A 12,500-nucleotide genomic window follows, 5' to 3' on the forward strand; every position below is an offset into this window, starting at 1 on the left:
CTGGCCGTCCTTTTAACAAGTTGTTGGTTTTCCACCATTGCAGAGAGTGGCACGTTTGACAGCCGACCAACACTAGATCTTCCCATTAACCCTCTGCTTGAAACCATTGGTGCGCCAAGCACTCCTGTAATGGACGCATGTGTTACCTGGCATGAGGTACTATAGCGATGCATGAGGCTATTGTGCCAACGAGGTGCATAACTGTCCTGACTTTATCTTCTTGATTAGGTTGAAGTAGAGGAATGAGTGTTTATAAGGACTGTATCCTAGCAGCCTTTTGATAGACTATGCCCATCGCTGAATTGAGGATTACCCCTAGATAACGGGTTGGAGATGGGATTTTAAAGCTTTATTGCCTAGTTCGTAAAGTAGTTTGATGGGGACCTGAGTGTGTTGGTGACATTTTAGATGAATGGCACTCTTGATGAGCCAATTGTCCAGATAGGGAAAGACATAGATGCATTGTTTGCGTAGGTGAACGGCCACCACAGCTAGGCACTCTTTAAGACCCTAGGTGTGGTAGTGATTCTGAAAGTGATAACTTTGAATTGGTAATGCCGTCTGCTTACTGCAAAGCTGAGGTACCGGCGATGTGCTGGGTGAACTGGAATGTGGAAATGGGCATCGTTGAGGTAAATTGCGGCCATGAAGTCGCCTTGTTGTAGTAGTGGGTTGACATCTTGAAGAGTGACCATGTGTAAGTGCTCTGAGAGAATATTTGTTTTGGAGCTTGAAATCTAAAATTGGTCTAAGAGACCTGTCCTTTTTGTGGATAAAGAAGTATAGCAAGTAAACTCCGGTATCTTGTTGATGGTGAGGGGCAGGTTCTATGTCTCCTTTTTCTTTGAGGAGCGCTTGGACCTCTTCCCTGAGTAACCTTTGGAATTGTGAGGAGAGTTTTTGTGCAAGGTGGAATGTTGGGAGGTGTGCAAGTGAGCTCCAGACAAAAACCATGTTGGATAATATCCAACACCCACTGGTTGGAGGTAACGTTCTGCCATGCAGGAAAAAACCCTTGGAGACGACCACAGACTGGTGTTATGTGGTTCGGGGAAATGAGAGATCAGTCCAGGCTTACTGGTGGTGACGGATCCTTTGGGGGATCTACCTTTACCTCTGCCTTTTAAATTGTTTCCTTTGTTGGAGCCTCAAAAATACCTCCTGGGAGAGGTGTTATAAGCCTCTGGTCCTTGGTATGATGTGGAGGTTTTGGGGGGGGGAAGTGGTTTTGGAACTTTCACGGTAGGATGAGTAGCAAAAGGACCTGCAATGGGAAGGGGTTTAAAGGGCACCCATTGCTTTTGCTGTTTCATTGTCCTTTTTTTATTTTTTCTAAAAGTTTCTATCTGCTGGCCAAAAAGATGTTCCCCATCGAAAGGAAGATTGAGTACGTTTTGCTGGACTTCCGGTTTGAAACTGCAGACGCGGAGCCATGAATGCCTACGTAGAAGGACACTAGAGTTAACCCCCCTAACAGCAGCATCAAGGGCACAGCATATGGTTGTGTTTGAGATCTGCTTCCCTTCAGAGATGGTCTCATAGCCTCTCTTCTGGGAGATATTTGAGGAGTTTTACCATTTCGTCCCAATGTGCCCATTCATATTGAGGCAAAAAACCCAATGGATTTGGCAAACCGCCAATTGTTGGCCAATTGCACATCTACCCTCTTGCTTGCGGCACCTGTTCTTACGCTCTATCTGGTGTAGGGGCATCACCAGTGCTCAGAGTTGGCCACTTTGCGTGCAGTAGCTACCACTGAAGAGCCATGTGGAAGTTTGCCCTGGATGTAGAGTGGGTCAGTTGGGGAAGCCTTGTATTTCTTTTCTACCCTTGTTGTAATGACCCCAGTTTGAACTAGGTTGTGGAAGATATCTGGGGTGTGAAGGAGCATGCTTTTAAGCATGGACAGGTACTGAGGGGGGGGGGGGGGGGGGAGTTGTGTGGAGGAAAAGGTTTGAAAAAGGAAATCGTCCTTCAATGGCTCAGTATGCAGATCCAGTTTGAGAAGGTGGCAGCCCTACCAATGAGGTTGTGGTAGGAAGCAATATTATCAGGAGAGAAGGGGTTTTTAGGGTATCCGTCAGGATCTACATCCGCTGGTGGATCAGTATCATAGGTGTCCTAGGGATCATCCTGTGGTGGGATGTCAAAGGTATCTCCATGGCCCTGTCGCCCTCTTTCTGAATGAGCTGACCCTTGAGGTGTGTATGATATAGGGTCAGCTGGAGAAGCAGGAGGTGAGGGCGAGTATTGTGAAGCAGGTAGGGATGGTGGAGTAGTGAAATGCAAAGGGCGTGTAGCTTTGTCCATTCCCTTCCGCTGCTTTGGTGGAGGTGGAATGTCTAAGGCTTCTTTAAAGGACAGCTGCAGTTTAGATGGTTGAGCAGCAGATCCAGGAGGTCGGGTGATTATCCGGCATGTATGTGGATGGATAATCAGGTGTTTCTAGTGGGTGTCCATTTCTTCCTGTATTTTGTGAAGAATCAGTTCAACAGTCCCCGATCCAAGATCGAACTTGCTGCTGAGCGCTGATGTTCTTTGCTCCGACAACGGTTTCTGTTTCGATGACTAAGTTGTCTGCTTCGAAGGCCGGCTTGACTCCGAGGCGGGAGCGGCCTTTGCCGAATTAGTCAGCCTCAATGTTTTCTTCGGCACTGAGCTGAGCGTTATGTCTGAAGTTGTCATTTGGTGTTGACCATGGCCCGAAGGCAGTAGTGGCCTGGCAGTCTGTCTCTGGTGCTCCAGAGTAACTGTTCGATGTTTGAGAAGGCCTGTTCTTCGTGGGGTCAGTGGCGAGGTAGAGGGGAGAGAACAGTACTCACAGCTGGCTGTGCTGGTGGAAGATCCTGGATTTCCAGTTCAGAGCTGTCGTCGGGAAGAAGGTCCCTTCATCTGCAGCTGATGCTTGCACATGGTGTTCTCCCTTGATGTCCTGGGTGCCAAAATGTTATGTCAGTTGTCTACGCATCTCCATTAAATTTTGAGTCGTCAAGCCCGATGGTCGCAAAGAGTTTTCTTCGAACGGAAGGAGCAACAGGCATCGCAATCAGCCTCGTTTTGCTCATAACAGAGACACAGATTGCAGACCTGATAGAGATCGGTCCGAGGATATATAGCGTGACTCCTAGGACAGTAGCGGAAAGATGTCTGTTCCATCACTATGTGAACATGATGGGGGAGATACGTGTAAGGACCGAACAAGGCCCTGAAGAGCGCTGGTGTACTTTAGTCCGAGGGCGGAGGAAAACCACCTGGTTGCTTAAGGAGTCATCGAACGGTAGGGAAATAGAAACGTGATCAATAACAATACTAACATGGGTAGGAACCAAGAATAGTGCACCGCCTCTGTGTCGAGCCAGAGAACGGGAGCACATGTCCGAACCTGATGGCAGAAAAAAATAATCTAACAATGGAGTCAATGACCATGTGCATTACCAGCAAGAGGAGTCACAATATCTCATAACTCGAAAGATGTTATCGAAGAAAAAGAACTTGCACACATCCAAGCCCAACACTAAATGGCAGGATTATGCACAGTATGTGTATCGACAGCCACACATGTCTTAAACATTGTTTTTCTTGCACCATGTAAGGTATCTCTTCCATTTCAGAGCATAGCACTTTCTAGTGGATGGTTACATGCATCCCTAATGATCTTAAATGTTCTCTCTGGTAACTTTATATGAACAGATTCAGCGGTCTAAGAAGCCAAACCGTTAGTTGGAATTCTACAAAAATTAAATCAAACGCCTATTTGCATTGTGAATGTGTCCTTGTGTAATGGATCCTCATGTAAATCCCTTGTACTCTGAGTTATAGAAGAGAACCTTTGACTTTCACATCAGGAAGCTATTAGGATCGGAGTCTTGTTGGATACTCAGAACTTCTCCAGTACATGTGGGATCACTGGTACTGGGGGAAAAGCATAATAAGCAAACATCCAATCCAGTTTATCAACAGTACATTCCCCAGGGACAGTAAATGGTAATGCTAGGACATGAAGGACTGCTCTTTTTACATTTTTATGTTGTGACTAGGTCTACATTTGGCGTTCTTCACTGCTGAAATACTGCGTCTGCAAGTTCTTGTTTTATATCCCACTTGTGTGAAATGTTTGTTCGTCTGCTGAGCTCATATACGCGAGTGTTTTCTTTTCTTGGGATGTGGTATGCTTCCAGCGGTTTGTATCATGCAATTGGCAACTTGCATAAGCACTGAGTCAGATTTATTAGTGTGAAAGACTACCCCTCCCTGTTTTTCAGGTATTACATGGCAGTTGTGTGGTAGGTCAGGATTTGAACTCTAAATTTCACTCCAACACCTTCAGCACCAGAAACATTGTTTTCGACTAAGTAACTGATGTGTTTGGTCACCTCCTGGACTGTCCCCAGTACTCTTGACTTCACTTATCCCGTATGTGTTCTCCAGCCCACGTGACACTTCTGTTTTTATGATTTCCTGTGGTAGAAGTGTAGTGAAATGCCTCCCCATTAAGATGTTCTTATCTCCGTTACTTTATCTCCTTTCGGACCTTGCCTGAAACAACCAGTAGATCCTCACATTTTCCAAATGTTATGATTACTAGCTATTGAGGCATTCCTGAATTAATTGAATGTACAATCTCATGTTTGGGAATGTATTGGATGCAAGTGGCCAACAGTTTCATCACTGTCCTCCCTGCTAGAGATCGAGCATGTCCTGTGTTAAAGGCGCTCTTTTTCATGCAATGCTGGCACTTTTTCTGAGTAGGGTATTATATGCTTTTATTTTCAGTGTATCTTAATCTATCCCCAGTAAGTTCATTTTCATCTCTGGAGTGAGGGCTTATTTTTCTAATTTACTGAGAAATCCAGTTAGGGGAGTGAACTTACCACTTTTTTAAGTTTTCCTTGCACTGTTTCAAGGTTCTTGCCTTTACCAGACAGCCATCTAGGTAAGCACAGATGAATAGATTGTCTCCAGTAGTAGGTAGCTACCAGTATCTGAATCTGCATATAAACTGTCAGTGTATATTTTATGCTAAAGGTTAACAATTTTAACTGGTAATGCACTTACCTTATCACAAACCCAAGGTATTTTCTGTGCGACGGCTGAATCAGGGTAGGTGCCCTTTAAATCTATGGTCACAATGTAATCCTTCTCTTCTAACATGGGTCTGGCCTCCTAGAGAGTTATCTGGAATCTCTGGGTTTTGAATAATTTGTTGACTAACCACAGATCCAGTATTGGCTGATGGGTTATGTCCTGTTTTAGAACCAGGAAGTACGCTTTGGGTTCCAAATGGGCCTGTGTGTATTTATTAATTGGAGTGGATGTCCTATACGTATTCTATATGCTAAGGGTAACATCTTTGCAGGTTCCTTGAAAATCAACCTCCCCATTTGTAAAATGCTAGTCAGCACAGATGGGAATTGGTTTTTCCTATATACAGGGCCTGGGGTTTCTTATAGGAAATAGGTGTCTTCCTTTTCCATCTCTCCATTCGTACCCCAAATGCATCTGCAGCACTCTTAATTACCCCGCGATACATAGATATGTCCTCTGGGGGGAGAGCGTCTTGAAACATAAATATCCACCTCCTCGTGAGTCTGCCTCAATGTCCTTCCAGAGTATTTCTTCCTCAACATGTGCCTCAGATTCTGCATCAGGTGTGTACATAAACTGTTCCTCCCTCAAATCTGGATCTACTTCTGCCTCCTGTGGTGTTTCTGGATGAATTCTCATGTTTTTCTAAATCCTGGTTGAATCTTTTAATGCCTCTGGGAACAGGAAGCTCATGGTGTTCCATGAATTCCTCGAAGGCCCTCTTCTAGATAATTAGCTAATCTATTTCTGCCTCCGGGGCTATTTAGTTTCGCATGATGTTGTCAATATCAGAGGGCTTCATGTCTTTGTGGGACTTGTCCTTCAAAGTTGCTTGTTCCTCTATCCCTCTTTGCACTTGATAATTCTCTGAAATCCTGCCAACTCCTTTCTGCATCTTCTTACCAGTGGCTTCTTCTTTAGGCCTTGTAGGACGGTAATAGTCTCCTTCGGCGTTGAGGGCTTCTACTTTTGCGGCTCTGTCCTTTCACTTAAAGACCTCCGCTTTGGCGGTTTCACAGGCAGTTCGGATGCATTTTGTTGGTGGTGCACTGTAAACCTGGGTCTTTCTTGTGGTGAATAATCTCGATCTGTATCCTCCTAGTGTTCACCCTGAGCTTCCTTGGCCTCAACCTTGTCATCTTGCCCAGTGAACAAGGAGTACCTTGTCCTTGTGGATAGGAGTTGTTGGTTTGAAAAGAGAATGTGTGCACCAGTTGATGAACTTGTAGCCCCTCAGCAGACAGAATATTCATACTCGTTGTTCGTCATTTAAGGCAAACGTCCAGGGGCAGCTTGAGCAAAACCTGAATATTGTGCTCACACTCTAGGATGGTGTCAAAGAATCTCAGGGACCAATACCATTCTACAACTGCGGCAAAGTACTCCCCGAAATTCCCTGTAAAAACATCCATCCAACATTGAGCATCACAATACAGTGATTTTGAGAGGTTTTTGTTAGCGTCACACTAGCCACCAACAGTCTTTCTGGGCTCTTATCGGGTGCTCCGTCATTACACATCCAAACCCAATGGCAGAAAAAATCTATCTAAAACAGTGGCAATGTAATGGAGCATTGTGCACACAATCGATGTCATGTGAAGGCTCCGCCCATGTCGACACCCACCAGAACTAGGAAAAAGATTTCCAACATAACACTTCTGTATCCAACCACTCAATAGGGAAAACATGCATAGCATGTGAATCTAGAAGAGACTTGGTGCTGTAAAAGCTCACTTAAAAATGTTTTTTCACATTAAAAATATTAGTACAATAGAAAGTTAGTGTTTAAGGGCAGGCAACCATATTCTTTTTTTTATTTATGCAGGGCAGTGGTGCTTAACCTTTTGACTTGTGTGGAACCCCAATTAATTATTACTGGAAACCAAGGATCCCAGCCTAAGCAATGTCGATCTGAACTGCAAAACAATACACAAATATACAAAAACAAGCATTCATCAATCAAATACACAAGTCACAAACACCATTTTAATTTTAACTGGAAGGTAGGAGCTTTTCTAAATTCAATTATGCTCGCTCCCCCCCCCCCCCCCCCCCCCCCCGATATCCTTACTATATTCTGTTTGATACACTTGCACTGCTCCCACAAACCAATCTGCAGATACCAATTTATTTTTTTCCCTACTGTTTCAAATTCATTCAAATTTACAGAACGTTTTAACATTTTCAATTGTGCTTCTTAATTTATAAAAAGTTTGTAAATCTGTTAAAATTTAATTTTCTAAGAAATCGCATGCCACCTGAGTAGGCGGAACACAGGTTAAGAATAGGGCTGGGTGGACTTTGCCTAGTTCAACTACGCACAATTTTGAAAACCATTGTGGAAAACGAGCGCACAACCTGAGGGTCCGTTTGCCCGGGACTGGGGTCCCTCGTGCTTGGGCAGGCTCCCCGATCTCCCCGGCCTGGCTGCATTGAGAATCAGGGACCGGCTCCGGGCTTCCTGAGTTTCGGTCAGGGCCTGGGAGCCCACGTCCTGCGGCCTGCCAAGTGTCCATCTTCCCAGGACAAGGTCCCTGGTGCAGAGCACCGGAGCCCTGCAAGGGCAGGCGGGAGCCCTACCGCTATGGCTCGGTGCGGGCATATGGGAGTCCTTTCGGTCCCGGCCATCTGGTCGCACCTTTCCTTCGGCCATCTAGTCGCACTTAATTCTTTCCAATGGGGCAACCAGATGGCTGGGCTGCCCTGGAAGTCCAGATGGGGGCTCATTAGCCTCCCCGATCCCAGCCAGGGCTCCAGGAGGTCGGGTGCGTCCGAGCCTAGGGTCCCCTCCGTCACTCGGTGCGCACGGTTTTCCAAAAAGGGGGGTAGCCTTCCTCCAGATTACTAGGGGCAGGGTATGCCGGGACGCCCCTCCCGGGTCTGGCGGTTCTTTTCCGGGGACCAGATGGGCTATGCCAGGGCAACATCCTCCCAGGTGTCCGGGGCTCCCTCCTGCGGCCCACGGCAAAGTGCCTGGGACGGGCTCCACGGGTCCCGGGCAGTCATCCCCTGGGTGCCCGGGCCCAAGAGCTCCGGTGGTTCTCCCCGTGCCTGAGGCCCAGCTGGGGTCGCAGAGCCCCCCCCCCCCCGAGCCCTGCATGGGTGGGCAGGCGAGAGCCCTACCGCTATGGCTCAGCTGAGGGCGGGCAGACTGGAGTCCTTTCAGGTGCCGGCCATCTAGTCGCACCTTTCCCCTCAGCCAACTGGTTGCGCGCAATGCTTTCCAATGAGGCGACCAGATGGCCGGGTCGGCCTGGAAGTCCCGATGAGGGTCCATTTGCCTCCCGGATCCCAGCCAGGGCTCCAGGAGGCCGGGCGCGTTTGCCCCTAGGGGTCCCCTCCGTCAATTGGAGTGCGCGGGTTACCAGAAAGGGGGGGGTAGCCTTCCTCCGGATTACTAGGGACCCCTCTTGGCCTAGCGGTCCTCAGCCGTCAGCTGGACAGGCCAGGATGCCGCCCCAGCCATGGGTCTGTCCTGGGGCCTGCCGCGTGGCAGGCTGCCCCGGATGAGGCTGGGTCCAGGGGCCCCTGGGAGGGCAGCCTCCCCACCCCAGGCTCCGTCCTGGGTCCTGCTGCTTGCCCGAACGTGTTCCCGCGGGCTCCGTCCTGGGTCCTGCTGCTTGGCAGGGTTGCCTGGACGGGGTCCGGCGGGCCCAGGAGGCTTCCCCTGCACTCTGGGCCCAGGGGCCCTGGGTCAGAGGCCCCGTCCCCCGGCCTGCGACCCCGTCCCCCGGCCTGCGACCCCGTCCCCCGGCCTGCGACCCCGTCCCCCAGCCTGCGACCCCCGTCCTCCAGCCTGCGACACTGCCAAAGGCCAGGGACGGGGTTCTGTTGTGGCCGGGGAGCCTCCCCTTGCTTGGCTGGGTTCAGGAGCTCCAGACGGGCCCTTGAGTGCCCCGGGGAGGGTGTCCTCCCCACCCCGGGCTCTGTCCGGAGTCCTGCCACGTGGCAGGGTGACCGGGACGGGGTCTGGCGGGCCCGGGGAGGCTTCCCACTGGGCCTCCGGGCTTGGGAGTACCGGCTGGGTCCAGGGGCCCTGACAGGCCCCGGGTCTGGGGCTCTGACCCTGGGCCCTGTCCTCTGGCCTGCTGCTCTGCCGAGGGCCCGGGACAGGTGTCTGTCGGTCCCGTGCCACCCCTGCTTGTCAAGGTGTCTGCGGGCCCCGGGTCGGAGGGCCCGTCGGGTCCCCCGAGCAGCCTCCATGGCTGGGGCCCTGGGCCTCTGGTCTCCCATGCCCCGGCGCCTGCTCACTCTTTCGTTGGGGCACAGAGCGACCAGATGGCTTCCCTTTCGAGCCCGTACTCCGATCGATTTGGCACTCTCGGTCCGTTTAGGTATGGACTGCTTGGCCAGACTCGGCTGTTTCGAGCAAAGCACTTCCACCCTGAATGGACCGTCCGACTCGAGGGCCTGCCGCCTGGCGGGAGACCCTACCCAGCAGAGTGAAGGCTGAGCAGCCCCCGGCAGCTCGTGCCCCCCAGGTGTTTGACCCGAGCGGGAGGTGTCGGGTGGCGCCAGGCCCTTGGATGCTGCTGCTCAACAGGTCCGAAGGCCCCGTGCGCTGCGCCGTCACCCCTCTACCCAGCACATTTCCACAGCAGCTCGGAATGACTGTTCTGAGGGGTGTCGCTGCCGCCAGGCTCCGGCACCCCTGCTTCTCACATAGGCTGCGCCTCGGCCTGCCTCTCCCTCCTGGGGGAGACAGCTGGGCCTGCCGGTACCCATGCGACTGCACCTCTCCACACCCGTCCAGTGAGCCCTCCCGCCCAGGCAGTTGGTTCCTTCCCCTGGCAGGCTCCCAAGAGTGAGGGGTGCGTGAAGGTTGCTGGTCGGGGAGATGGGCACGCTGCCCCCTCACACAGTTAGCAGGTGCGGCTACCTGGTTGATCCTGCCAGTAGCATATGCTTGTCTCAAAGATTAAGCCATGCACGTGTAAGTACACACGGCCGGTACAGTGAAACTGCGAATGGCTCATTAAATCAGTTATGGTTCCTTTGATCGCTCCATCTGTTACTTGGATAACTGTGGTAATTCTAGAGCTAATGCATGCTGACGAGCGCTGACCTCCGGGATCCGTGCTCGCCCGGCCTCTTTGACTCTAGATAACCTAGGGCCGGTTGCACGTTCCCGTGACTGCGACGATACTTTCGATGGTACTGTCTGTGCCTACCATGGTGACCACGGGTAACGGGGAATCGGGGTTCGATTCCGGAGAGGGAGCGTGAGAAACGGCTACCACATCCAAGGAAGGCAGCAGGCGCGCAAATTACCCACTCCCGACTTGGGGAGGTAGTGACGAAAAATAACAATACAGGACTCTTTCGAGGCCCTGTAATTGGAATGAGTACACTTTAAATCCTTTAACGAGAATCCATTGGAGGGCAAGTCTGGTGCCAGCAGCCGCGGTAATTCCAGCTACTGCCTGTCCCAGCCCCTGTTTCTCGGCGCTCCCTTGATGCTCTTTTCTGAGTGTCCTGGGGGTCTGAAGGGTTTACTTTGAAAAAATTAGTGTTCAAAGCAGGCCGGTCACCTGAATACTTCAGCTAGGAATAAAGGAATAGGACTCCGGTTCTATTTTGTTGGTTTTCGGAACTGGGGCCATGATTAAGAGGGACGGCTGGGGGCATTCGTATTGTGCCGCTGGAGGTGAAATTCTTGGACCGGCGTAAGACCAACCAAAGCGAAAGCATTTGCCAAGAATGTTTTCATTAATAAAGAGCGAAAGTCGGAGGTTCGAAGACTATCAGATACCGTTGTAGTTCCGAACATAAACTATGCCGACTAGCGATCTGGCGGCGTTATTCCCATGACCTGCCGAGCAGCTTCCGGGAAACCAAAGTCTTTGGGTTCCGGGGGGGAGTATGGTTGCAAAGCTGAACTTAAAGGAATTTACGGAAGGGCACCACCAGGAGTGGAGCCTGCGGCTTAATTTGACTCCACACGGGAAACCTCGCCCGGACACGGAAAGGATTGACAGATTGATGGCTCTTTTTCGGTTCTGTGGGTGGTGGTGCATGGCCGTTCTTCGTTGGTGGAGTGATTTGTCTGGTTAATTCCGATAACGAACGAGACTCCTCCATGCTAACTAGGTTCGCAACCCCCAGCGGTTGGCGTCCAACTTCTTAGAGGGACAAGTGGCGTTCAGCCACACGAGATCGAGCAATAACAGGTCTGTGATGCCCTTAGGTGTCCGGGGCTGCACGCGCGCTACACTGAAGGGATCAGCGTGTGTCGACAGGTGGTGGTAACCTGCTGAACCCCGTTCGTGATAGGGATTGCAATGATTTCCCATGAACGAGGAATTCCCAGTAAGTGTGGGTTATAAGCTTGCGTTTATTATGTCCCTGCCCTTTGTACACCCCGCCCGTTGCTACTACCGATTGGCTGGTTTAGTGAGGTCCTCGGATCGGCCCGCCGGGGTCGGCAACGGCCCTGGCGGAGCGCCGAGAAGACTATTATTTTACTATCTAGAGGAAGTAAAAGTCGTAACAAGGTTTCCGTAGGTGAACCTGCGGATGGACAATTAACGGCGGAGCGGCCCGAGCGACTGACTGCGCCAGCCCGAAGCCCTCGGCCCACCTCCTACGAGCACGCACCGTAGGCACAGGGGCCGGCCCTGCCCTGGTGCGCCCCAGCCGGCAGAGTGGTCGGCGGTCGGATGGGGCGCTTGAGTGAGGACCGGGACTTTGACGGGCCCCTTCGCCCCCGGGGAAGGCCCAACCACGTGAGACCGGGGGGGTGGCCCCCGTCCCCCGTCCCGAGACAGAACCTAAGCTCACCCTGCATGACCCCCCTCCCCCCCCCCCCCCCCCCCCCACAGCGGTGAGGGGGGTGGGAACCGAATGGCAGTGCATCCCTTGGCTGGCACCACCCCTCCCTCAAAGGCCCTAGCGCCAGCTGTGCTCTCCAGGCGTCCCGAGACCCGGCCCAACCTGACCGGGTTCCGGGCGACCTAGGAGCGGCCCTTCTTGCACTGCACGGCGGTCTGGAAGAGAAGGGGCCGAGGGCCTGCGAGGGGACCCCGGCTCCTCTCGGTGGGAGGCGTGTGGGACGGGGAGCCGCCTGGCTCTCTCCTTCCGGCGCCTCCGACCTAGGCGAGGTTGGTGGTGGGCTGATTGACAGCCTGCTGGCACGGCTCGGGCTGCCCGTCGATGGACGGCTGATGTGCAGGTGGAGCAACCCTCCCTCGTTGCCAGGTACCCGGTCCAGTGTGGCCGGGCTGAGGGGTTTGAAGACTTGCGTGGTCCCTGCTGGGTTACCCCGGGAGGGACCGGGGGCTGCCTGCTCCAGTCGCTCCGGGAGCCCCCTCCCCCCTGCATAGATAGATAGATAGATAGGTGGGTGGGGGCAGGCTCCTGGGCAGAGTGCCTGGCAATGTCTTTTTTTTCTTCAGACGGTGCTGTCCGACTCCCAG

At 52.0% G+C, this 12,500-nt stretch overlaps 1 long non-coding RNA gene and 1 pseudogene across 4 annotated transcripts in view; both read left to right on the forward strand.

Moving 5' to 3' along the window:
- LOC146871327 (uncharacterized) overlaps nucleotides 1-12,500 on the forward strand; it is a 230,566-nt gene that overhangs the window by 90,560 nt on the left and 127,506 nt on the right. The gene's annotated exons all lie outside the window — the stretch shown is intronic.
- Nucleotides 9,962-11,612, forward strand: LOC146871328 (18S ribosomal RNA; annotated as a pseudogene).

Source organism: Triturus cristatus, chromosome 1_1 (assembly GCF_964204655.1).
Source record: "Triturus cristatus chromosome 1_1, aTriCri1.1, whole genome shotgun sequence".
NCBI classification, from domain to species: Eukaryota; Metazoa; Chordata; class Amphibia; order Caudata; family Salamandridae; genus Triturus; species Triturus cristatus.